The sequence below is a fragment of the Tamandua tetradactyla genome, chromosome 2 (assembly GCF_023851605.1).
Source record: "Tamandua tetradactyla isolate mTamTet1 chromosome 2, mTamTet1.pri, whole genome shotgun sequence".
NCBI classification, from domain to species: Eukaryota; Metazoa; Chordata; class Mammalia; order Pilosa; family Myrmecophagidae; genus Tamandua; species Tamandua tetradactyla.
In genome coordinates this window covers 201,640,244-201,664,542 of record NC_135328.1, presented here as the reverse complement: position 1 = coordinate 201,664,542, position 24,299 = coordinate 201,640,244, and the positions used below count along the sequence as shown (strand labels likewise).

At 45.6% G+C, this 24,299-nt stretch overlaps 1 protein-coding gene and 2 pseudogenes across 2 annotated transcripts in view; 2 read left to right on the top strand and 1 right to left on the bottom strand.

Annotated features, from left to right (window-relative positions):
• The first annotated feature begins 586 nt into the window (after positions 1-586).
• NCMAP (non-compact myelin associated protein) overlaps positions 587-24,299 on the top strand; it is a 59,723-nt gene continuing 36,010 nt past the window's right edge. The window contains exon 1 of one of the 2 annotated variants that reach the window (XM_077150809.1): positions 587-831. The gene's annotated coding sequence lies outside the window, so the exon portion shown is untranslated. The remainder of the gene's footprint in view (positions 832-24,299) is intronic. The other variant, XM_077150807.1, reaches the window with a different exon arrangement.
• Positions 12,654-15,106, bottom strand: LOC143664134 (26S proteasome regulatory subunit 10B-like; annotated as a pseudogene).
• LOC143655013 (peptidyl-prolyl cis-trans isomerase FKBP1A-like) lies at positions 13,481-13,794 on the top strand (annotated as a pseudogene).

The following is a 24,299-nucleotide window of genomic DNA, read 5'->3' as shown; positions in this document are numbered from 1 at the left end:
ACAGCTCACCTCTGCTTCCTGGGCCCCAGTTTCCCCCTTGTGGAAGGAAGGAGAGGGGTGGGATTTCCCCCTCTCTTTTAATCCACTGTGTTCCACTTATTGTGTGCGGGCCACGGTCCAGGGCTGGGGACCGTCTGGTGGAGGAGACAGTCCTTAATTCGACATGGGTGGGCTTTGCCCGCAGCAGCTACAGTGTGATGTCGCCAAATCAGTTTTCTCCTGGTCTGACATTGCGATTGTCTAAATCCCAACCTGCTCCGAACCCTTCGGTATGATTAGCTTCATGCCACTGTAAAGACATCTTCTTCTTTGTGTGTGTGTATGCGTGTATGTGCACGCTGGATTAATCGATGGGATTTGGGTTTCTCTGGATTCATGAGTCTCTGTGCTTTGACCCTCCTCTGAAATTGCATTCTAATCCTACATGACATTTGGCTGGTTCCCTGGAGCTCACATCCGGCCTGGAGTAGTTGTCAGGCTCCTTCTTCCCGTTTTGCTGTCTGAGGAGTCAAACTTGGAAGACGTGGTACGATGGGCTGGGCGCCCGGGGGTGCCCGAACCCAGCCCCCAAAAGGACCGAGGACAGGCACGCGGCCACCACGGGGAGGCGCCGCCATTCCAGCGTCGGTCCCGGGTGCCCCCAGGGCGGCCAGGGGCTCCTCTCAGGCAGGGGTGGGCCGAGGGGAGAGCTCGGCCCCTCCCCGGGGATCACCTGCGCGGGGCGGGACCGAGGGCGGGGTCCCCAGGCCCGGCGGCGGCGGTGGCTGCAGGGACCAGAGCCCGGAGCTGGGCGGCCGCGGGCGGGAGGCCGAGCGGGATTCCTCCGAGGAGGTAAGAGGCCTCGGGACCGCGGCTCGTCCCCGTCTCCGGGCGCCACGCGTGGTCCGGCTCGGGCGGGGCGGCTCGCTGTCCACCTGCCGGCAGCGCTGGGCCAAGCAGAGGCCGGGCGCGGGGCAGCGAGGGGGTCCCGGTCCCGCCCCCACCCCTGTGGGAGGAAATGCCCGGTGACAGCTCGCGAGGACGGCGGTCTAGGGGTGGCAGGAGCGGGATGGATCGCCTCCAGAGGCTTTTGGAGATGGGGGTGAGTTTCATACTCCCCCGTGGCTCAACCCAGCTCAGCTGAGCGCAGAGATGCGCTCCTAGAACCAGCCGATATTTGGGGGTTGATTTCGAGCATGCAACTGACAGTGGTTTCTCTGCCCCCGGCAGAGGGGCTGGTACGCCTGCTGCCCGGAAGAGAAGGGCGCTGAGCCGGTCACCGGGAGGTGAGATGGGACTGGGATTCACTTGGGCCCTATGTTGGCCTCATCTGTGCAAAGGGCATCTCGATGGGTGGGACTGCAGCCCATGCTGCCGAACCCTTCCAGGAAGGAGATCCCCCAGTCAAAGAGACGAAAACCACACCAGGGCAGGGACCCCAGGAGGCAGCTTCTATGAGATCAGAGAATTCACCTGACAGGTTTGGAGCAGCTCCAGGGGCTGCTTACAGGGCGAGCTGCTCCAGAGGAGACCCCTTTAACCCTCTGGCTGTCCAGCCCCACCGAGGAGATGGGGGTGACACATTCGAGGACTGGCTTAGAGGGACTGGAAGGAAGCTTTCCAGTCTGTGCAGAAGGGTCCCAGAGAGCTCCTTAGAGGACATGGGACTTGAGTGTGGCTGGGAAAGAAAGCAGGGTGGTTAGGAATCCATACTTTGGAATCAGCCTAGGAGTTGGAATCCCTGCCCCCACCTCCACCCCTTTTACCTAACCAGGGCTGTCTAACTTAGCTGTGGACAAACCCCTTCATCTCTCTAGGGTTCGGTTATGACTGATAGGGGCTTTAAATGAGGCAAGTTCTCTGAAAGATTAAAAGTGCTTAGTACAGGGTGTAAGGCACTCAGTGAACATATACTATTAATATCCTCCAGACTATAGCTTCTTGGGAGCAGGGACCTGTTTATTTGCTTACCATTGTACCCTCACTACCAGCATGGTGCCTGGCATGTAGTAAGCCTCCATACATGTGTGCTGAATGGATAAATGAATGAATGAAGGCGCATGAAGGGCAACTCTTGGCCATGGTAAGTTGTCAACATAGGGTAGTGAGTCTCGAGCTGGCTTGGTCCTAACCGATGGGTGTGGATATAGGAGACAGTGATCTAGGTGAACAGACCAGTGAAAACATAAGCCCAGAGCAGCAGATTAGAGACCCTTCCTTTTGGGGGAGGGGAAGGGGTTGAGGGTGGTAAAGTGATGGGCACAGCCAGAGCACAGAGGTGGGGGAGGGAGCATAAAATCCTGGAATCCTAAATCCCAGCAGCCCCATGGGAGTCGATGAAGGAGCTGGAACTCGAGGTAGATCAGATACCTTTCTCATGTCCTTCAGGTACCCCACCCCACAGGCGTATAGGGGGAAGGGGAAGGGGAAGTAAGAGAGAGCAAAGGACCGCAGTACCTTGTGGGAAGGAAGGATGAAAAGGGAGGAGGGCTCCAGTGACCCCTTCACGGAAGTGGGGTACTCTCTGCCTTGTCCCTGCCTAGTCTCTTCTGGCTAATGGGCTGAGCTGAAGGGGGAAGCAGTGTGGTGCCAAGCCATCCAGCTCCTGGGAGCGTGTGATGAGCTGGGCACACAGTGGGCACCGGGAATGTGCTGGGTGTCTGTGGGAACCTGGTAGGGTGATTTCACACCAACCAGCTTTTCCACTTGGCCAGAGCCTGGGTCCCCATCCCAGTATACACTGTGGCCATTCCTGCCTCGGACCGGGAGGGAGCTGCTCCCTTGAGGTTGAGCTACCCTAGGCAAAGTTAGGGGCTTTGCTTTTTCTGGTTCCTGGTAGGTCAGTGGTGTTGGGGTTTCATGCCCCTGGAATGGCCGGAAACACATGGGAAGCAAAGGTCTGAAGACAAAGCAAGAGATTTATGGGAACACATCAAGAGGGAAAGGGAGGCACTGTCCATAACTGGTCACCATTGTTTGTTTAATATGTGTGTTTCCAACTAGACTGGAAACTTTATGAGGAAAGGGACCATGCCAACCTCCTTCCTCAGCTTCCCACAAGCACAGTTGGGCAGGTAGTAGGTGCTCAATGAATATTTGTGGGATGCATAAACCCGGGCTGAGAACTGGGGCTCCTGGCTTTGCGAGAGAGTTTCTTTAGTGCTCCTTGAAGAGCATTTCCTGACAAAAGAGACGTAAGGACCATAAGAGTCTTTCTCCATCGTACAGTTCCCCCCGCCCCCCTCCTTGGACGGGTATCCCTTTCACGTGTTCTACCTGCAGCCCTGTCTTCTCTCAGGAAAGGATCTGCTACTTGTAGACATTTATACTGGAGGGAGAGGCCTGGGCACTGTCGGTGCTGCTCCCGGGCCGCTGCTTTATGTGTCCCTGACAAATTAGTCCCCCAGAAACCCCTGGGAAAGCTGCTCCCTGGCCTGTCGCTTCTGGGACCTACACCCCCGGGGTCACAGAGTATTAGAGCTGGTGGGACTCTTAAAGGTAATGGAGGCCACTTCCTTGTTTTAAGGGTGAGGAAACTGGGATCCGGAGAGGATGTGACACACCTGGAGTCAGGTAGAGTTAGGGGACACCCCAAGTCCCCTAATCCCAAATATTTTTTGTTACTATAGTGGGCTATGAGATTCTTTGGAAATTATAAATGCACCAATGCTTCTGTTTATTTTTCAATCTTCCAATCAAATGAAATGAAAGGTATAATAAAAAAAGAAAGAAAGAAAAGAAAAAGAAAGACTGGATTTCAAGTTGCCCTGTAAACCCTTTTCCATTTTAAAAAGCTTCGCTTGTGATTAAAATAAAGATCCAAAAATGACATATGTTCAGTTTACCTTTTTTTTTTTAAGATCTGTGTTTGTTGTTGAAGAAAAATATTCCAAGTAGGAGCCTCTGCTAGCCTGGGCTGAACCACTGCTGGCCAGAGTGCCTGAAGTGCACACTGGTTTGCACACAGCCATAGGAGGCCCCTGCGGTCAGCGTAGCAGCAGCAGTGTGTTTATTTGTCCCGGTCGACCTCAAAGCCTCATGCATACTTCCCCTATTGCTGTCCCCATTTCCATCCATCAGGCCTCCTGATCCAGTCATTTGTGTCTCAGCCTCTGACATCCCACTCTTTGCCTTGACATCTGGCAGGATGGCTCTCACCTCGTTTCAGTGCAATGAATAACTGGTTAGGACTATATATCCAGGTAGGCACGAGGAAGCAAGAAGAGAGGGAAGGGGACAGACTCTGCGGATTCCCAAGAAGGGCTGGGGTGTAGGGAAAGCTGAGGGAGTGGGGCCAAAGCAGCGCAACAGGGCTGGAACTCTGCATGTGGTTTGAAACTCCCAGGGGTGGCAGCTACAGTTTGGCCCAAGGAAGGAAAAGAGGGTCTGCCAATCTTTAAGACAGAGAGTTCTGTTCTTCCGCCAGCCTCCAGGCCTGCTCTGCGGGGCCTCCTGCCTGGGCCAAACACACCTGAGCTAGGAGGCCCCCAGTGGGGCTACCAGATACCCTGGCACCTGCTGGGGCCTCAAGGGCGTAGGGGTGGGTGGTGTTAGAAACAGAGACCCCTCGGAGATCAGTGCAGATCCTGGAGGACCAGCATGACTTGCAACGGGACTTGCCTCGGGCAGCAGCACCAGCAGTGAGAAGGCAAATGGGCAGGAACTGGAGGCCTTTGCCTCTGCTGTCGGAGCTGTGGAATCTTGCTCAAGCCAGGTCACTTCTCTGGGCCTCGTTTCCCTAATTTATTCAACAACGACAATATTATCCACAACCATTGCTTTCTAAATGCTAGTTTCCCTTCCCCTTTGGAGGACTAGTATCAAGGGGGCCTATGGAGTCAACTTTTAGGGTGCACTGTCCCAAGACTTTTAATTCCTCCTATGATTCACTGTTCATTCGCCCATACATTCATTCATTCATTCATTCCACTTCTTAAGTGCTAACCCCTTCCTGGAGCCTGCACTGGGAATTCAGAGAGAGCTTTTCACTGCCCATTTGTCTGGTTTCTTGCAGACCCCAGCAGAGGGAGGCTTTGCTTGGAGGCTTCCATATGTTTCTCCACCTGGTGACATCTCTTGGTACTGTCGTACAATAGAAGTAATTGTGTTACTTGTTCTCCCACTATTCTAGCCAAATCCATAACCCTCCTGAAGATTTCCTAAGGCTTTGGCCTGCAGGTCACAAAGGGGAACATGGGACAAGACAGGCCCCAGAATGCTAAAAGCTCCACATGCCTCAGTGCCTTTAACCCCTTGAGCATACCCAGGAGGTGGGCATTATTATTTCCTGGTTCCCTACTAAGAAATGAGGTTCAGAGAAATTAAGCAACTTGCCTGTTGTCACAGGGCTTAGCAGGACTGCTATGACTTCCATGGGTCCTTGGTAATTTTGCCTATGGGCTCCCTTTCCTTTATAAATATCTATTTATCTGTATGCATGTATGTATATATGTATATTAAGAATTATACTTATGACACTGGCATAAAGGTGGATATGTTAATATTGTATATTACACTATTTTCTTCAACCTAAAAATTCACTTTTTCTTCTGATTTTGAAAGAAACAAAAACCTTTTCTTGGGTCTGTAAAAGTATCATAGGCACAATGCCTAATAGCAGCGTCTGCCCTGGGCTAACAAATAACAGGGCTGAGATTTCAGCCCATGCCCACTGCCGTAGAACCTCCAACCTCTACACAGTACTGCCTTTTAGCCATTAGGAAAAAAAAAAGAAAGAAAGAGCAAGCAAAGAACTGGGGGAAGGTGACTGGTTATTCGAAATCTTCAGCAGTATTAATGGTTCTCTCTGAAAAATGAAACTTGGTTTGTTTGGTTTGCTCCCCGCCTTGCTGCTTTTTGACCACAGCTTTCCTAAGAGCCAAGCCCACTCAATCCTCCTTTTTCTCCGAAATTTTGGAAGCCCTACCTCGGCCTTCTCTCAAGCATAGATGTTAATGGTAACTGGCTTGCCCAGAGAGTGAAAGGGGATCTATTTGTCTTTTAGAAGCAGATCCAAGTTCCTGCGCAATCCCCAGGAAAAGTAATAAACATTTATAGAGCTTTCAATGCGTCAGGCATCGTACGAATCACTTGGCGTGCCCCGTCTCCTGTCACCCTATGGAGAGGGACTATTATCATCTCCATTTTGCAGAGTTGCCCAAGTGGCGATGCCAAGGTTTGGACCTGAGGGTGAGGACTGTGTCCTGTATCCCACTGTCTCCCCATCACTCAGCACAATTCCTTGGCATGTACGAGCTTTCAATAAATGTTTATGGAATGAATGGATGCTTGGCTGACCTCAGAGCCTTTACTGGTCTAGTTTGCTGGCTGCTGGAATGCAATATACCAGAAACTGAATGGCTTTTAAAAAGGGGAATTTAATAAGTTGCAAGTTAACAGGTTTTTTTTTAATTTTTAGAAAAATATTACAAGAAAAAAAACACACACATACTTAACATATGCTCATTCCGTTCTACATATTTAATCAGTAATTCACAATATCATCTCATAGTTGCATATTCATCATCATGATCATTTCTTTAACATTTGCATCAATTCAGAAAAAGAAATAAAAAGACAACAGAAAAATAAAACAAAAACAGAAAAAAAATTATACATACCATACCCCTTACCCCTCATTGATCACTAGCATTTCAAACTAAATGTATTTTAACATTTGTTCCCCCTATTATTTATTTTTATTCCATGTGTTCTACTCGTCTGTTGACAAGGTAGATAAAAGGAGCATCAGACACAAGGATTTCACAATCATACAGTCACATTGTGAAAGCTATATCATTATACAATCATCTTCAAGAAACATGGCTACTGGAACACTACTCTACATTTTTAGGCAGTTCCCTCCAGCCTCTCTATTACATCTTGAATAACAGGGTGATATCTACTTAATGTATAAGAATAACCTCCAGGATAACCTCTCGACTCTGTTTGGAATCTCTCAGCCATTGACACTTTGTCTCATTTCACTCTTCCCCCTTTTGGTCGAGAAGGTTTTCTCAATCCCTTGATGCTGGATCTCAGCTCATTCTAGGGTTTTTCTCAATCCCTTGATGCTGAGTCTCAGCACATTCTAGAATTTCTGTCCCACGTTGCCAGGAAGGTCCACACCCCTGGGAGTCATATCCCACATAGACAGGGGGAGGGTGTTGGTTGAGTTTGCTTGTTGTGTTGGCTGGAGAGAGAGGCCATATCTGAGCAACAAAAGAGGTTCTCTTGGGGGTGACTCTTAGGCCTAATTTTAAGTAGGCTTGGCCTATTCTTTGTGGGGTTAAGTTTCATATGAACAAACCCCAAGACTGGGGGCTCTGCCTATAGCTTTGGTTGTCCACACTGCTTGTGAGAATATCAAGAATTCAACGTGGGGAGGTTGAATTTTCCCCTGTTCTCACCATTCCTTGTAGGGGACTTTGCAAATACTTTTCCACTCACTGATCAAATCACTCTGGGATTCATTGGGGCATCACTCTGGACAAACCAACAAAATCTCATGTCCTACCCAAGGTTCCACGTACTTATGTTATTCAACTAACTATCTACATAAGTTATATTAGGAGATGCATTAGTCAAAATATAAATTTTGTACCAATTAACATTTTTGCTTTAGTCTCACACATAAGTTGAAATTTTAAAATATTAATTACCATCCATTTTCAGCACCCTGCAGTAATGACATTTTTTTGTTCTTCCTTATGCAAAAACATTTTTTAAATTTGTACATTTAGTCACTATCATTATACACTCTAGGCATTCCTAGACTATACCATCTCAGTCTTTATCATCTATCTTTCTTTGTGATTTCATTTATGCCCCCAGCCCTCCTCCCTCTATCATTCTCACATTCAGCTTCATTCAGTGTTTTAACATAATTGTATTACAGTTAGGTAGGATTATGCTGTCCATTTCTGAGTTTTTATATTCAGTCCTGTTGCACAATCTGTATCCCTTCAGCTCCAATTACCCCATATCTTACGCTATTTCTATCTCCTGATAGTCTCTGTTACCAAGGAAATATTCCAAGTTTATTCACTAATGTCAGTTCATATCAGTGAGACCATACAGTAGTTGTCCTTTTGTTTGTGGCTAATCTCACTCAGCATAATGTCCTTAAGGTCCATCCATGTTGTTATATATTTCATAACTTTATTCTGTCTTACAGCTGCATAAAATTCCATCATATGTATATGCCACAGTTTGTTTAGCCACCCATCTGTTGATGGACATTTTGACTGTTTCCATCTCTTGGTAATTGTAAATAATGCTGCTATAAACATTGGTGTGCAAATGTCCATTTGTGTCCTTGCCCTCATGTCCTTTGAGTAGAGACAGCATATAGATGGGTCCTGTTTTGTAATCCATTCTGCCAGTCTATGTCTTTTGATTGGGGAGTTTAATCCATTAACATTCAGTGTTATTACTGCACGGGTAGTACTTTCTTCTACCATTTTACCTTTTGGATTTTCTATGTCATATCTAATTTTCCTTCTCTTTACCTTTACTCGTAGTCTTCCTTTCTACACTCTTCTCCACACCTCTCTCTTCTGTCTTTTTGTTTCTGTCTCTAGTGCTCCCTTTAGTATTTGTTGCAGAGCTGGTCTTTTGGTCACAAATTCTCTCAGTGATTTTTTGTGTGAAAATGTTTTAATTTCTTCCTCATTTTTGAAGGACAAATTTGCTGGATATAGAATTCTTGGTTGGCAGTTTTTCTCTTTTAATAATTTAAATATATCATCCCACTGTCTTCTTGCCTCCATGGTTTCTGCTGAGAATCTACGCATAGTCTTATTGGGCTTCCCTTGTATGTGATGGATTACTTTTCTCTTGCTGCTTTCAAGATTCTCTCTTTCTCTTTGACATCTGACATTCTGATTAGTAAATGTCTTGGAGTACATCTATTTGGATCTATTCTCTGGGATACGCTGTACTTCTTGGATCTGTAATTTTTGTTTGTTTGGTTGGTTGATTTTGTTTATTTATTTATTTATTTATAATTTTTTATTAATAAAAGAAAATTACAAGAAAGAAATGCAAACATCCTTAATATATGCTCATTCCGTTCTACATATATAATCAGTAATTCACAATATCATCGCATAGTTGCATATTCATCATCATGATCATTTCTTAGAACATTTGCATCAATTCAGAAAAAAAAAAGACAACAGAAAAATATAACAAAAACAGAAAAAGAAAAAATTTTTACATACCATACCCCTTACCCCTCCCTTTCATTGATCACTAGCATTTCAAACTAAATTTGGTTTAACATTTGTTCTCCCTATTATTTATTTTTATTCCATATGTTCTACTCATCTGTTGACAAGGTCGATAAATGGAGCATCAGACAAAAGGTTTTCACAATCACACAGTCACATTGTGAAAGCTATATCATTATACAATCATTTTCAAGAGACATGGCTACTGGAACACAGCTCTACATTTTCAGGCAGTTCCCTCCAGCCTATCCATTACACCTTTTTTTAATTATTAATTTAAAAAAATTACAAGAAACAAAAACATTTCCAACACATACACTCAGCAATTCACAATATCATCACATAGTTGCATATTCATCATCATGTTCATTTCCCAGAGCATTAGCATCAATTCAGAAAAAGAAATAAAAAGACAACAGAAAAATATAACAAACAGAAAAAAAAATTTTACAGGCCATACCCGTTACTAATCCCTTTCATTGATCACTAGCATTTCAAACTAAATCTATTTTAACATTTGTTCCCCCTATTATTTATTTTTATCCCATATGTTCCTCTCATCTGTTGACAAGGTAGATAAAAGGAGCATCAGAACAAGGTTTTCACAATCACACAGTCACATTGTGAAAGCTATATCATTATACAATCATCATCAAGAAATATGGTTACTAGAACACAGCTCTACAGTTTCAGGCAGTTCCCTCCAGCCTCTCCATTACATCTTGGATAACAAGGTGATATCTACTTAATGCATAAGAATAACCTCCAGGATAACCTCTTGACTCTGTTTGGAATCTCTCAGCCATTGACACTTTGTCTCATTTCACTCTTCCCCCCTTTTGGTCAAGAAGGTTTTCTCAATCCCTTGATGCTGGGTCTCAGCTCATTCTAGAGTTTTCTCAATCCCTTGATGCTGAATCTCAGCTCATTCTGGGATTTCTGTCCCACACTGCCAGGAAGATTGGATCTGTAATTTTAAGTCTTTCATAAGAGTTGGGAAATTTTCAGTGATAATTTCCTCTATTAGTTTCTCTCCTCCTTTTCCCTTCTCTTCTCCTTCTGGGACACCCACAACACGTATATTCATGCGCTTCATATTGTCTTTCAATTCCCTGAGTCCCTGCTCATATTTTTCCATTTTTTCCCCTATGTTTTCTTTTTCTTGTTGGATTTCAGATGTTTCATCCTCCAGTTCACTAATCCTATGTTATGCCTCTCGAAATCTACCATTGTAGGTTTCCATTGTTTTTTTCATCTCTTCTACCATGCCTTTCATTCCCATAAGTTCTGTGATTTGTTTTTCAGATTTTCGATTTCTTCTTTTTGTTCCTTCCTTGCCTTCTTTATATCCTCCCTCAATTCATTGATTTGGTTTTTGATGAGGTTTTCCATGTCTGTTCGTATATTCTGAATTTATTGTTTCAACTCCTGTATCTCATTTGAATTGTTGGTTTGTTCCTTTGACTGGGCCATATCTTCAATTTTCCTAGTGTGATTTGTTATTTTTTGATGGCATCTAGACATTTAATTACCTTAATTCGTTTATTCTGGAGACTGCTTTCACTTCTTTTACCTAGGGTGTTCTTGCTCTATGAATTTGTTGTCTATCTGTTCCTTGTCATTCAGTTCAGCTTATTCTTGACCACTAGCTTAGGTTTTGTTTAACAGAGCAGAATTTTTCAGTTCTTGTTTTCTTGTTTCTTGCCCTGCCTGTATGGTGCCCTTCCCCACCCCCACCCCCTTAGGAGGGTCTACTTAGGTATTATAGACCCCAGCCAGATTTTCCCAGACCAAACTGGCCTCCTATCAGGAGGAAAGAGTCACCTGCATCAGTTTTACCTGAGGGTGAGATTCAGCAGGTTGAAAGACTTTCCTGTGAAGTCTCTGGCCTCTGTGTTTCTTATCCTGCCCAGTATGAGGCGCTTGTCTGCCTGCAGGTCCCACCAACATAAGATGATGTGGTACCTTTAACTTTGGCAGACTCTCCCTGCTGGGGGTGTGGTGGAGACAGAGGAGAGGTTGTAGGCTGGTTTTAATGGCTTCAGGTTACCAAGCCCTGGTGTCTGAATTCCTTGAGGGAGGGATTCCACCTGAGTTGGGCTTCACCCCTCCCCTGGGGAAGGCACAGGCTCCAGACAAGCCCTCAAACGAGCTTGTTTCTGCCTATGCCTGTGGCAGTTGCAGCCTGAGAAGCCCTGCCAATGCATCCAAAGGCAGTCAAACCTTTGTAGAAACACAGTCACAAAAACCTCTGTTTCCTTTTGTTTTTTTTTTTCTTTTTCCATCAGCCTTGCCCTCTTGGTGCCATGGCAAAAATGAGTGACCTCCGCTTTGACCAGGTTCACCTGAGCTGAGGGCCTACCTTTAGTAGTCAGAGTTTGTTAATTAATTCCACAATTGGCGTTTGGTTAGGCTCAGCCCCTGCTGCTGGCAAAGTCTCTTTCCTTTCCCCTCTGGGAAGCGGCCTGTGGGGGAGGGGCGCTGGCTGCTGCGGCCTGGGGAACTCACAGTTCTGGGGAGGTTCGCACCTGGTCCAACCTGGTCCAGCTGGTCCAGACTGGTATATGCTGGGTGTCCGGTCACCGACGTGGCCCCAGGAGCTGTTCTGTACTGTTTCTGGTTATTTAGTAGTTGTTCTGGAGGATGAACTAAAATGTGCACATTGTAAACCGCCATCTTGCCCCGGAAGTCCAGTTAACAGTTTTTAGGCCATGGAAATATCCCAATTAAAGCAAGTCTATAGAAATGTCCAGTCTAAGTCATCCAGGGAAAGATACCTAGATTCAAGAAGGCCGATGAAGTTCAGGGTTTCTCTCTCAAGTGAGAAGGCACATGGCAAACACAGTCAGGGCTTCTCTCTCATGTGGAAGGGCACATGGTGAACATGCACCATCTACTGGCTTCCTCTCCAACTCCCTGGGAGGTGTTTTCCTTCTTCATCCCCAGAAGTCGCTGGCTGGTGGACTCTCTGCTTCGTGGTTCTGCAGCATTCTCTGCTCTCTCAGATTCTTGTGGCTTTCTCTCTTATTGTTCTCTAGCTTTTTCCAAAGAGTTTCTTATTTTAAAGGATTCCAGTAACACCAGTCAAGACCCACCTGAATGGGCAGACACATCTCCACCTAATCCAGTTTAACAACCACTCTTGATTGAGTCCCATCTCTAGGGAGATAATCTAATTAGAGTTTCAAACATACAGTACTGAATAGGGATTAGAAGAAATGGCTGCCTTTACAAAGTGGGATTAGTATTAAAACATGGCTTTTCTAGGGTACATACACCATTTCAAACCAGCACACTTTTTTTTTTACAATGTTATTCATACGTATTTCTATTCATATACTTTGAATGAGATCATTGCCAATACACACATAATGTTCCTTAACTTTATTTTTACATTAAGCCAATGTCTGTCATACAGCCATCAAAAACTTTACAGTAAAATTACACAGATTTGCAGTCTAATTTAGACTCTAATTTTTAGAATCAGCCACTTTGTTGACTGCTTTCATGAAGTCTTCCTGTACTATAAAATTATGATCAGCACAAATTGCAAACATACCTGCTACGGTACAAACATTTCTCAGGTCTGCTCCATTAAAGCCATCTGAAAGCTTCACAGTTGCGTTGTAATCTACTTCACTGTGCTTTGTAATGGGACCTGCATGGATTTTTCAATGTATCTAAATCATGCTTGTTCATTTGGTAAATCAATATGTTTTTCTATCTAATCTTCCTGGACGCAGTAAAGCAGGACCCAGAGTATCTGGGCTGCTTGTATCCATGATCACTTCAATTCGATGCAGAGTATCAAATCCATCCATTTGATTCAATAACCCCATTAAAGTTCTCTGAATCTCTCTGTCAGCTGAAGTACCCTCTGAAAACCAAAACGACCACCAATAGCACCTATTCCATCCATAAAAATGATGCACAGCTGATGGTCCTGGCATAATTAAACATTTCTCTGATCAAACAAGCACTTTCGCCAATGTCCTTGTCTACAATAGAACTAGGTACAACCTTTAAAAAATTGCAGTCTAGCTAGCTAGCAGGAGCTCGTGCCAGAGTTCTTGGTATGTACCTGGTGGTCCATATAACAAACAGTCTTTTGGAGGTATTATTCCTAGATGCTGGAATAATTCTGGGTTTCCAAGAGGGAGTCCTAGTTGCCAAGGGACGAGGCAGAGCCGCAGAGCAGCCGCCAGGTCTGCTTTTGGTCCAGGCGGCCTGTTGCACAGCCTGCCCAGCGTCGGCCGCCACGGGAGTGCATGGGGACAATCTCCCCCGGAGACCAGCGCACCTTCCCGAAGCACGGGTGCATGTGTGTGGTGCGCTTCACGAGGATGCTCGAAGACAGGAAAATATTGATTCTTCCTGGAACAGAAACAAGCGCTTTAAGTTTAGGTTAGGCAAGCAGGAGGTGATCCGAGGCCGGGAAGAAGGGGTTGCCCAGATGGCCGACCCTCAGAGAGCCAAACTGACCCTCTTCCCAGACTATGCCTGTGGTGCTACTAGGTGCCCAGGCATCGTCCCACCGAAGTCCACTTTCATCATTGATGTGGAGCTTCTAAAACTGCAGTGACGGAACGGCCTCCTCCTCCCTCTGCTCCCTGTACTTGGATCTGCCATAGAGGAATCTGGCACCTCCAGACACGCGCACGTGAATCCCTACGGAGCGTTCCCTGATGTCCCACCACACTCTCTTGTATGAACATATACCCAGACTGAATGTGTCCTATTGCTCAGCTTTGCTTCCAACATCTTCATTTCCTCTTCCCCTTTCTCCTCGTATATGTGTTGACTTAGACAATATGCCATAAACCTTGAATTATTCATTTTTGGTTTTGGTTTTGGGGTGATGACTCCATGTCAGTCTTTTGGAGCGAGGTTCTCCATTGAATACATGTTCAGGCATTAACAGCACAAACAATGGGTTAACTTTCGAACAGAAATTGGTGTTTGGGGGAAGGAATGCAAGAACTTTATTATTTTTGGGATGAAATTTTTATCTATTATATATTGAGCATTCTTGCCGCTGTGCTGCAAAACCGTCGCAGATCTGAGGCCTGAAACATTCTCCAGGCTGAGAGATGTCCTTGGGTTGAATTAAAAGCCCCTCCTAAAACTGAAATGGAAAAGGAAGAGCCTTTGCCTCACCAGCCCCACCCTATCCTCCCCCCAAACCCTCTGTCTTTTGAAAACAGATCATTTTCACTGCAGTGTTGGACCCTGCAGGTATCTGTCCCCAGGTCAGCAGGGGCCTCTGAAGCCTTTTTTGTGGCCTGGCTCCCCTCCCCGCCACCCCCCATCCTGTGGTTTTTATAAGAGATTTTCAGGATTTTGGTACTCTTCTCATACCTGTCAAAGCTCTACCGCTTCCTAAATTTTAAGAACTTTAATCGTGATTATAAATTGAAGGGTACTGTTTGTAGATACTTAACACCCAATGAAAGCCCAGCCATCTGACAAATCTTTGAGGGTTCGCTTAAGAAAATGATGTTGGTCATTGCAACTTCAGCATCTCCTGATTTTTGATGCTCGGTCACCACTGCTGATCTCAGAGTTCCCTGGCTTTTCTCCCCCCACCCCCGCCCCCACCCTTTTGCTGACCTGTGTAGTGATTTGGTAAAAGAAACTGTTGCTGACCCTTATCCCACCCTCCCATCTCCTGCACCACCTATGGGTTTTGAGTTATTATTGCAATAAAAGTGTTTTATGTTGGCTTTTCACATTAAAAAAAAAGGTAGTTCTATTACCTCTCTGCATTCCTGAATCTGTTCTGATAGCCCTCCAAACTCAGAATGAGAAACATTCCCAGGGTCCTCATGAGACATGCTATAAACCAATGGCTCCACCTCTCTTGGCAAATATCTCACGATACTTACTGCCGTCATACCCAAAGCAGCTCTTGTTCCTGGCTTCAGCTTACTTTTCTCAAGCCGTCGGTAACAACCCACAACCTATCTTGCTCCATGTGTAGCTTTAACAATGAATTTTTCTTCAGTTAATTGCATAAGTACTTCACCCACATTCTGACCAACACTTTGTAGGGCCTTCAGATCATTTTTAGACTTTTCATACTACTTGGTAAATTCTTTTCATGGTTCCCTTAACTCCTTGAGACAGCTGTGGATCTCCTTGTGCTCCAGCAGCTTCTCGTTGTTGTCCTGAGGCACCTTATCTCTAGGGTCCACCAGGATGAGCAGTACCTTGACTCTTAATCTTTCCACTTGTCCTCCCCTTAAGGGAAACATATCTGCTTTGGGTCGTGGCTTCCTGTCTTGGGACAATCACTGCCTGCCCCTTTAGGCCAGAAATTGGCAGCTGCAGCTCCAGGGTCAGCCCTGCTGGAATGAGAACCTGATCAAACAGGCATTCCCTTCTCCATCCACCCCCACTCCTGCTGGTTGTGTCCTAGCTCGGGAGTCCACCGCCAGCCAAGGCTGTTCTCCCTGAGGATTTAAAGGTGAACCCTGACAGGCACAGCCTGGTGAAGTGCCAGCCAGAAGAGTGGGGCCAAGGGTGGTTGTGCAGCTCTCCGCCCTGGGGTGCCTCCTCTCTCCTTTCCTTATGCCTTTGGCCCTTCCTCAGGGCACATTATCAGACAGATAGTTGGTAGCTCCAGGGGAACCTGAACTTCCCACCCCAAATAATTAGACACCTGAGAAGTGCATTTACCATAGCAGAAAGACAACAAACCAAGCCACATCTACCACTGAAGCAGAATTATTGGAGCAGATGGGTCAAGATTTTAAAGTAAAGCAGGAAAATTACGCTTAAGGGGATAAGGGAAGAAATTCATAAAGTAGTACCAGAAAAGAAGGAGTCGGAGGAGAGAAGCAAGTAGAAATGTTAACCATGAAAAAAATATGTTTAAAATAAAGGAGCCAATAGATGGGATAAGTATTAAATGGATGCAATTGAATGAACTAGTGGAAAGGAAGTTCAGATAGAGAGCTATCCCAGAAGGCTGCAGGAAAAGGTAAAGAAATAACAAAGTGAAAAGAAAAGCTAGAAATATGGAGGGTAGGAGTAGGAATCTCAAAAGGAAGAAAAATAAAAATAGAGAAGAGGAATTAATTGAAGAAATAAGGAAGATTAAATATTCCAGGATTTTAAAAAAAATGAATGAAATTGGATACAAAGGACTCATAGAGTAACCAACAATAGAAATAAGGAAAAATCCACGTACAAATATCATAGTGAAATTAAGAATAAGGAAGACAAAGAGCAGAGAGAAATAACAGATCATGTTCTGAAGAACAAGAATCAGATTGACATTATACTTCTCAATAACACGCTCCATACAGAAAGTCAAAACATAATGCTATTACAAATGGAAAGGAAAGAACTTTCGATTTAGAATTTTAAGGCAAGCCAAATTGTCATTCAAACATGACGCCATCATAAAAATATTGTCTGGCAAATAAAGCCTCAGAAGGCAAACACAAAGACCCACATTGAAAATACTCTTGGAGGAAATATTTAAATAATAAAAGAAACAAATCCAGGAGATACTGCGAGAGCTATGGGAAATCTCAGTGTAAATGGGAAGATTCAGTGCAAGAAACAGAACCAGCACTCAGCATTTGGGGTAGGAGTGGATTTTATACACTGAAGACTTTTCTTTTTTAGTGTTTTTTTTTCCATTGTGAAATATAGCATATATACAAGAAAGCAATAAATTTCCAAGTACATTTTAAACGGTTATAGAACAGGTTGTAAAGTTTGGTATGGGTTCCAGTTCCATGATTTTTAGTTTTCTCTTCTAGTTGCTCCAGGACACTGGTGACTAACTGAAATACCAATACAGTGACTCAGCAGTCAGGCTCATTTGTTAAATCCTAATCTTCTCTGCTACACTCCTTCTCTTTAAATAACGTATATACATAAAAGCAATACATTTCAAAGTGCATCGCAACAATTAGTTGTAGAACAGATTTCAGAGGTTGGGATGGGTTACAATTCCACAATTTTAGGTTTTTATTTCTTGTTACTCTAAGGCACTGGAGGCTAAAAGAAATATCAATATAATGATTCAGTACTTACATTCATTTGTTAAACCCTACCTTCTCTGTGTAACTCCACCATCACCTTTGATCTTTCTCCCACTCTTTAGGGGTATTTGGGCTATGCCCATTCTAACTTTTTCATGTTGGAAGGGGCTGTCGATAATATGGTTTAGGGGGATGGAACTAGTTGATGTTCTGGAGAGGCTGGCCCCTTAACATTTCAGGATTTATCTGGTCCAGGGACCCATCTGGAGGTTGTAGGTTTGTAGAAAGTTACCCTAGTGCATGGAAATCTTTGTAGAATCTTTTGTCCTAGGTGTTCCTTAGGATTGGCAGGAATGATTTTGGTTGGGGGTTGGCAGGCTATGATAGGTAGCAATGTTTAATGGAAGCATGCATAAGAGTGACCTCCAGAGTAGCCTCTAGACTCTGTTTGAACTCTAGACACCCAAGACTTTTAAAACATTGGAAAAACAAAACACTGTGGAGCTGGCCATATTGGGGCGCCATAACCTCTACCACAATCGGTAAAGTGGGAGAAATCTCGAGGCTGCCCTAGAACTGTTAAATTCAATGACTCACTAAATGGCTGTGATCCAGGAATCTGGAAGCTGATATGCTGTAACAGTCAGAGTCTGGCTGCCAGTGTCATATCAACACTTGCTAATCTCCCTTTCAACAAAGGTCGGGAGAGCTTTGGGATCAGACACTTAGGGAAGTAGCAGTCTAGCTAGAATTTAATGGTATGGATTTGCTTCATTAGTTTATTTTGCTGATACCTTCCATTTATGGCAAGTGCTACTGGTTTTCCTGTTTTCAGAAATGATAGAAAGTTTCTTTTTAGAATAAGTTTATATATGTCTTAAAGGAAAAGTAGGTCTAAGGATGCCCGTCCAAAGCTGTTGATTATAAAATGAATGGTACAAATAATTAATGAAAGAGGCCAGACATGGAAGAGGTGCCTGTCTGAGGGAGGAGGGGACAGTTGAGTCTCTTGATAGAGGTGGGGTTTAAGTTGGTGTAGAGTTGGGAAGAGAGCGTGGAAATGAAGGCTGATGTACAGGTTTTCTGTTGCTCTGTAGCAAACCACTCCAAAACTTTGCAGCTTTGAACCAGTTTAGTATTTTCTCTCACGGTTCTCTAAATTGACTGGGCTCCACTGGGCAGTCCTCACTCAGGGTCTCTTGTGCGTCTGCAGACAGGTGTTGTCTGGGGCTGAAGACTCAGCTGGGCCCGTGTCCAAGATGGTGCCCTCACATGGCTGGCTGATGACACCGACTGTTGGTTGGGAGCACAACTGGCGCTGCCAAGTCAAGCCTATCTGTGTCTTCTCTGTGTGCCCTGGACTTCTCATAGGCAGCTGGGTTCTGAGAGGGAGGTTCCCAAGAGCAAGCATTCGGAGAGGCAGGAAGCAGAAACTGCCACTTAAGGACTATGCCTGGAACTGGCAGTGTCACTTCCGCCACATTCTCTTGGTCCAAGCAGTCATACAGCCCACCCAGATTCAACAGGGTGGAGCAGTAGACCCCACCTCTTGATGGGGGCATGGTAGCGTCATACTGCAGAAGGGAATTGGAATGGGAGATATTGTGTGGTAGGAAATACAATTTGCCACAACTGAGAAGCACTGGAGAGTTTAAGAGCTGGGCCGTCCCTCATTCTGCCAGGTGAGGGGGTGGGGACAGTGCTGATGGATAAGACTGAGAAGAGTTCATGAAAGACCGTGATTGCTGAGACAATTAGGGCTTTATTCTGTAACCTGTGCATAGCAATTGAAGGCGTTAGAACAATGCAGAGACACTGCACAGAAAGCTAAACTCATGGAGGCTCCAAAATTCTAATCCCTTTCCCAGTGAGTGGCTCCCCAGGGAAGAAGGCCTGTGGCTTCTGTTCCTCTACAGCAGCATATCCCAGCCCCGAGACAGGATAAGAGTCATACTGCCCCAATCCACTAAACATTTATTAGACATGGCTAGGCACTGTGATTCATAAACCCCTAGACCATTCTAGAAGTTCCAGTATTTGTACATTCACATTCATTCCATGGCTTCCAAACTCCTTCGTATACTCCTTGCAGCCCCAGAAACCTTTGCTGGGAGAAATATCCCAGTTTTTTTCTAGAAAAAGATAGTCTAGGTCCAGTTCCAAGTGACGTAGGAGCCCAGGAGGGTATGACACACTCCTCAAGTGTGCATGGAGCTGAGAGGGGCTCTGAGGGCCGTTGCCAGCAGTAGAGGAGTTGGAGCCAGGAGACGCAAGTGCATGTTCAAAATGGACCCATCTTCAGGTATCTGCTTAAGCCCTTCCCTTCTATGCAGCGTCTGTGCAAGTATGCCTTCATTGCTTCATTCGAGTACCTTCTCGATGACAGGCCCTGTGCTGGGTGCTGGCAGCACAGGCTATGACTAAAGCAATTTTGTCTCCAAGGGAGCTCCTAGAATAGAAAGGAAGACAGACTTGTCCATAAATAACAGCACTCTCAGGTGATAAGTGCACCTATGAGGTGCTGTGAAGATTCTCAGAAAAGAAATAAATAACAGCACTCTCGGGTGATAAGTGCACCTATGAGGTGCTGTGAAGATTCTCAGAAAAGAAATAAATAACAGCACTCTCGGGTGATAAGTGCACCTATGAGGTGCTGTGAAGATTCTCAGAAGAGACTGAGCTATTGAGATGGGTGGGGAGGCATTTGGTCTGGCAGGAGAGGCAAACCAGCATTTATAAGCACCTACTATGTGCCAGGTCCTCTGCCAGGGGTTGACATGCATCGCTAAGTGAGCTCTGTGTGCGAGACCCTCACACATGCCAGGGGAAGTAATTGGTGCTTGATGTGCACAGCGATGAGCTCATTTGATTGTCACAACAAGGACTGAGACAAGAATCACAAACCCAGGTCACAGTTCAAGCAACAGGCTCAGAGAGGCTAAGTCACATGCCTCAGGTGACTCAGCTAAGCCAGATCCTAGCCCAGGTCTTACTGTCTGCTCCACCCTGCTGCCGCCTCACGAGGAGAAAAGGAAGGGAAGCCATTCCACGGAGAGGGGAACAACCCTGCTGGGGAAAACTCCTCGTTGCAAAGGGTGAAGGTGTGCAGTATGTGGGTGCAAGGAGGGGGTGGGGACCATGTTGTGGGGGACCCTGAGTGACAGGATGAGGGGGCCTGGGCCAAATTCAGTCCATAGAGGGACTCTGAGGGCTCTATGAGCCCAGCCTATACTGCAATCTCCCTTCCCAGGTCATTTTTCCATGAAAACCCATCACCCAAGTGCTGGCTTATGACATCTCCGTGTCCTTGGAGGCGGGCTGAGCCTGGAACACGGGGCCCTTGACTCCCAGCACAGAGCTCAGTCCTCACCCAGCTTCCTTCTTGTCACAACCTCCCTTTCAGGCTGTGGTGTTTGCTCAGAACCTGAGCCCGGGGGCAGAGAGCACAGAAATATTTATTTATGTCACTGCCAGCCCTGCCTCCTGGAGGCCCCCGAGGGATACCTCACAGAGAAGCTCAGTTATATAACCCCAAGTTGACACAGCAGGAAGGAGAAGGAAATAAATTATAATTCTCTCTCTCTTTTTTTTTTTGGTCTTGGACATATTTTGAAACTGGGTAGCTTGACATTCCCCTCTCTTTCTTCCTCCCTCAACTTTACTGGACGGAGGCCTCTGGGGATCTTGGTGATTTTAGACTAGCTGGTGATTTTAGCCTTGAATCTGGTGCTGCTGGGAGTATAGGGAGAAGTTGTTCCCAGAGTTAGGGCAGGGGAAGGAAGTGAAATATTGTCAAGGCCTGCTCTGTGCCAAACCCTCTGCCAAGGGCCTCATATTCATTATCTCATTTCACCCAAACAGTAAACTCATGAAGGAGGTTCTATCATGACCTCCCTTTACAGATAAGGAAACAGAAACAGAGAGGTTACGCAACTTGCCAAAGGCCACCCAGCAAAGCTGAAATTCAACCCCAGGTCCAATCTGGCTCCAAAAGACCTTGCTTTTGAACATCTCCACCTAGTGCAGTCCATGGGGTTTTCACATGAGCAGAGTGGGCTAGCTTCCCCCTGTGGAGAAAATCCCACCACAGCTTAATTCCTACACATCCTTCATGTTTTGCCTCCACTTTGGTCCTCCCTGGACACTCAGCTCCACCATGCTGGGGCTCTCACTGTCCTATCCCTAACCAAATCATATGCTTTCCTTCCTGCACCTACTCTCTGGTCACACCAGCCCCCAGCTCCCTCTACTCCCCCTCTTTCTCAGCTACACTGACACTCCTCCCTTTTCCACCTTACAAAGTCCCAGTAATATAATAATAATTAATAATAATAATTCTCATACACTAAGCAGAAGCCGCGGGGTGGAGTGGTTAAAAGCATGGACTCTGAAGTATTCTGCCTGGGTTCTATTCTGTTCCACCACTTGTTGGCTGTGTGACCTCAGGCAAATTACTTGACCTCTCTGGACCTCAATTTCTTCATCGTAAAATACAGAAAATGATACCCACTTTATAGTGCTGTTATGGGATGAATGAATTAATATTTGTAAATGTTTTAGAAAGTGGTTGGCACATAGTAAGTGCTCATTAAGTGTTATTCTTATCATTGAGCATTTAAAATGGGAAGCAGATGCTGAAGTCACATTCTCTGGGTTCACATCACCTCAACTGGTGACCTTGAATAAGTTATTTAATCTCTCTAGGCCTCAGTTTACTCATTTAAAAATTTTAAATGATAGTACACTTTCCACTTAGAGTAGATGAGACAAACCATATAAACATAAAATACGTAGCATGGGACTTGGTACTTAAAATAAACTAAGTAAATATTAGCTATCATTATATTACTGGGTCTCAGACCCAGGCCACTCTGACTCCAAGAGTTTAACATCCATAAGACGCCACTCAAATGCCACCCTCTCCAGGAAGCCTGCCCACTCCCCGGGCCCCTTGCTCAGCCCGCTGTCCTGCTCTGAGCTGGTACAGCACTCATGGCCTGTCTGGTTTTTTGATTGTTGCATTTGCATCACTGTGAAAGCCATATGTGATGTCAGATGGTCTGTGCTTGATCCTTGCTCAGTGCTGCAGTTCTGCTAGCAATTATTGAGCACCTACTGTGTTAGTTTGTTAAATTAGTCACTCATTTATTTCATTCAACAGATATTTATTCATACCTGCCACATGCCAAGCAGTGTGCTAGACACTGGAGACTCAGAAGGTGGATAGAAAAAGATATGAAAAAAAAAAAAGGGCGGGCCACGGTGGCTCAGTGGCAGAGTTGTCTCCTGCCATGCCAGAGACCCGGGTTTGATTCCCGTGCCTGCCCATGAAAAAAAAAACAAAAAACAGATAATGGAGTCTGGCATGGGAGACAGCTGTTCAACATATGTGAGTGGTGGGAGAGGGTCATGGAGCTATGAGAGTGCATAGCGCAGGAATTTAAAGTGACACTTGGGTTAAAGTGTCAGAAGCATCAGTAGATGAGGAAAGAGTGCTCCAGCATATGCAAAGGCCCTGTGGCAGAGGAAGGTGGGAGAGATGAGAGGGCCAGCCAGGCTCCAAGAGAATGTACCCTGGGGGAGCTCAGGCAGGGGGAGGCTGGAGGGTCTGTAGGACCCAGACCCTCTGGGGCCCTCCACCGCCTTAAGCTCTAGTTTTAAGTAGACCTGAGTTTTTTAAAGATCACTGTGGCTGCTTTGAGGAGAAAGGATTTCCGTGGCCCAGAGCACAGAAAGGCTGGGCTTATTGGAAAGCTATGGCAGCAGCCAGGCGTGGAAGCTGGGACCTGGAGGGGGTGGTGATGAGGGAGATAAGCAAATGAGTTTGTGAGAAATGAAGATGAATTTGAAGGCGTGGCGGAGAAGTTGGCAGTTTAGTGGCAGGTCGACTGGTGTCGGGGCAGACTTGAGGCTTCTGGCCTCTGAAGCTGCATGGGTCCGGGTGCCATTTCCTGCAACCGAAACACAGGGAGAGACCAGATTCTATGACATTCTGGGGCAGCAAAAATGACCAGGATGCAGATTGGGCACTCAAGCAGCCAACGGTCTGCGGGAGGCGGGGAAGCAGAAGTGTAATCATAATGACAATGATAAAAATAGCTGCTCGAGTGATTTGCCACTGACATTGCTCCAAGCAATTTATATGTATGATATTATTTAATCCTCACAGCAACCGAAGGAGCTGAGCCCATTATACATCCCTCCCACCCCCCTTTCTAAATGAGAAAATGGCTGGTGTATCGGATTGAATAGTGTTCTCCCAAAATTTGCATCTGCCTGGAATCTGAATGTAACCTTGTTTGGAAATAGGGTCTTTGCAGATGTAATCACATTAAGATGGAGACGTGCTGCATTAGGGCAGGCCCTAAATCCAGTCTGACTGGTGTCCTTAGAAGAAGAGGGAAGTTTGGACTCAGAGGCACAGGGGAAGGCATGTGGAGGTGGACATCGAGATTGGAGTAAGACATCCACAAACCAGTGACTGCCAAGGACGGCCAGCATGTACCAGGAGCGAAGAGGCAAGGAAAGATTCTCCCCTGGAGCCTTTGGAGGAGCAGAACCTGCTGATACCTTGCTTTCAGACTTCTGGCCTCTAGAACCATGAGAGTGAATCTCTGCTATGTGAAGCCACCAAGTTTGGGGTGCTTCGTTACGGGCAGCCCGAGGAGCCTGATTGAGCTGGTTTGGAAGGTTAAGTAACTGCCACGTGGCCAGAAAGGAAAAAGCCAGGATTTGAGTGCTGGCAGTTCAGCCCCAGAGCCTAAGTCTTAACAAACGCCCTGCACTAATACATCATCATCGAAAATATTTTCTAATTGCTTATTAGGTGCCAAGTACCCTACCGGGCGCTGGGATGTCAGGTGTGTACAAAAAAGACAAAGCAGCCTGCTCTCATGGGCTTGGGGCTAGGGAGGGGGCAGATGGGTCACCAACAAGATCATTTCAGCTATGAAGAAGGCTAAAGAGGGTAAGGGTAAATGCAAGAAATTTCATATGGGCAGGGAAAGGGGGAAACTTATTAGGAGTGATATTTAAACTGGCCCAATAAAATCGTATTCATCACATAATTAGTAGGAGTTTAGGGGTGAGA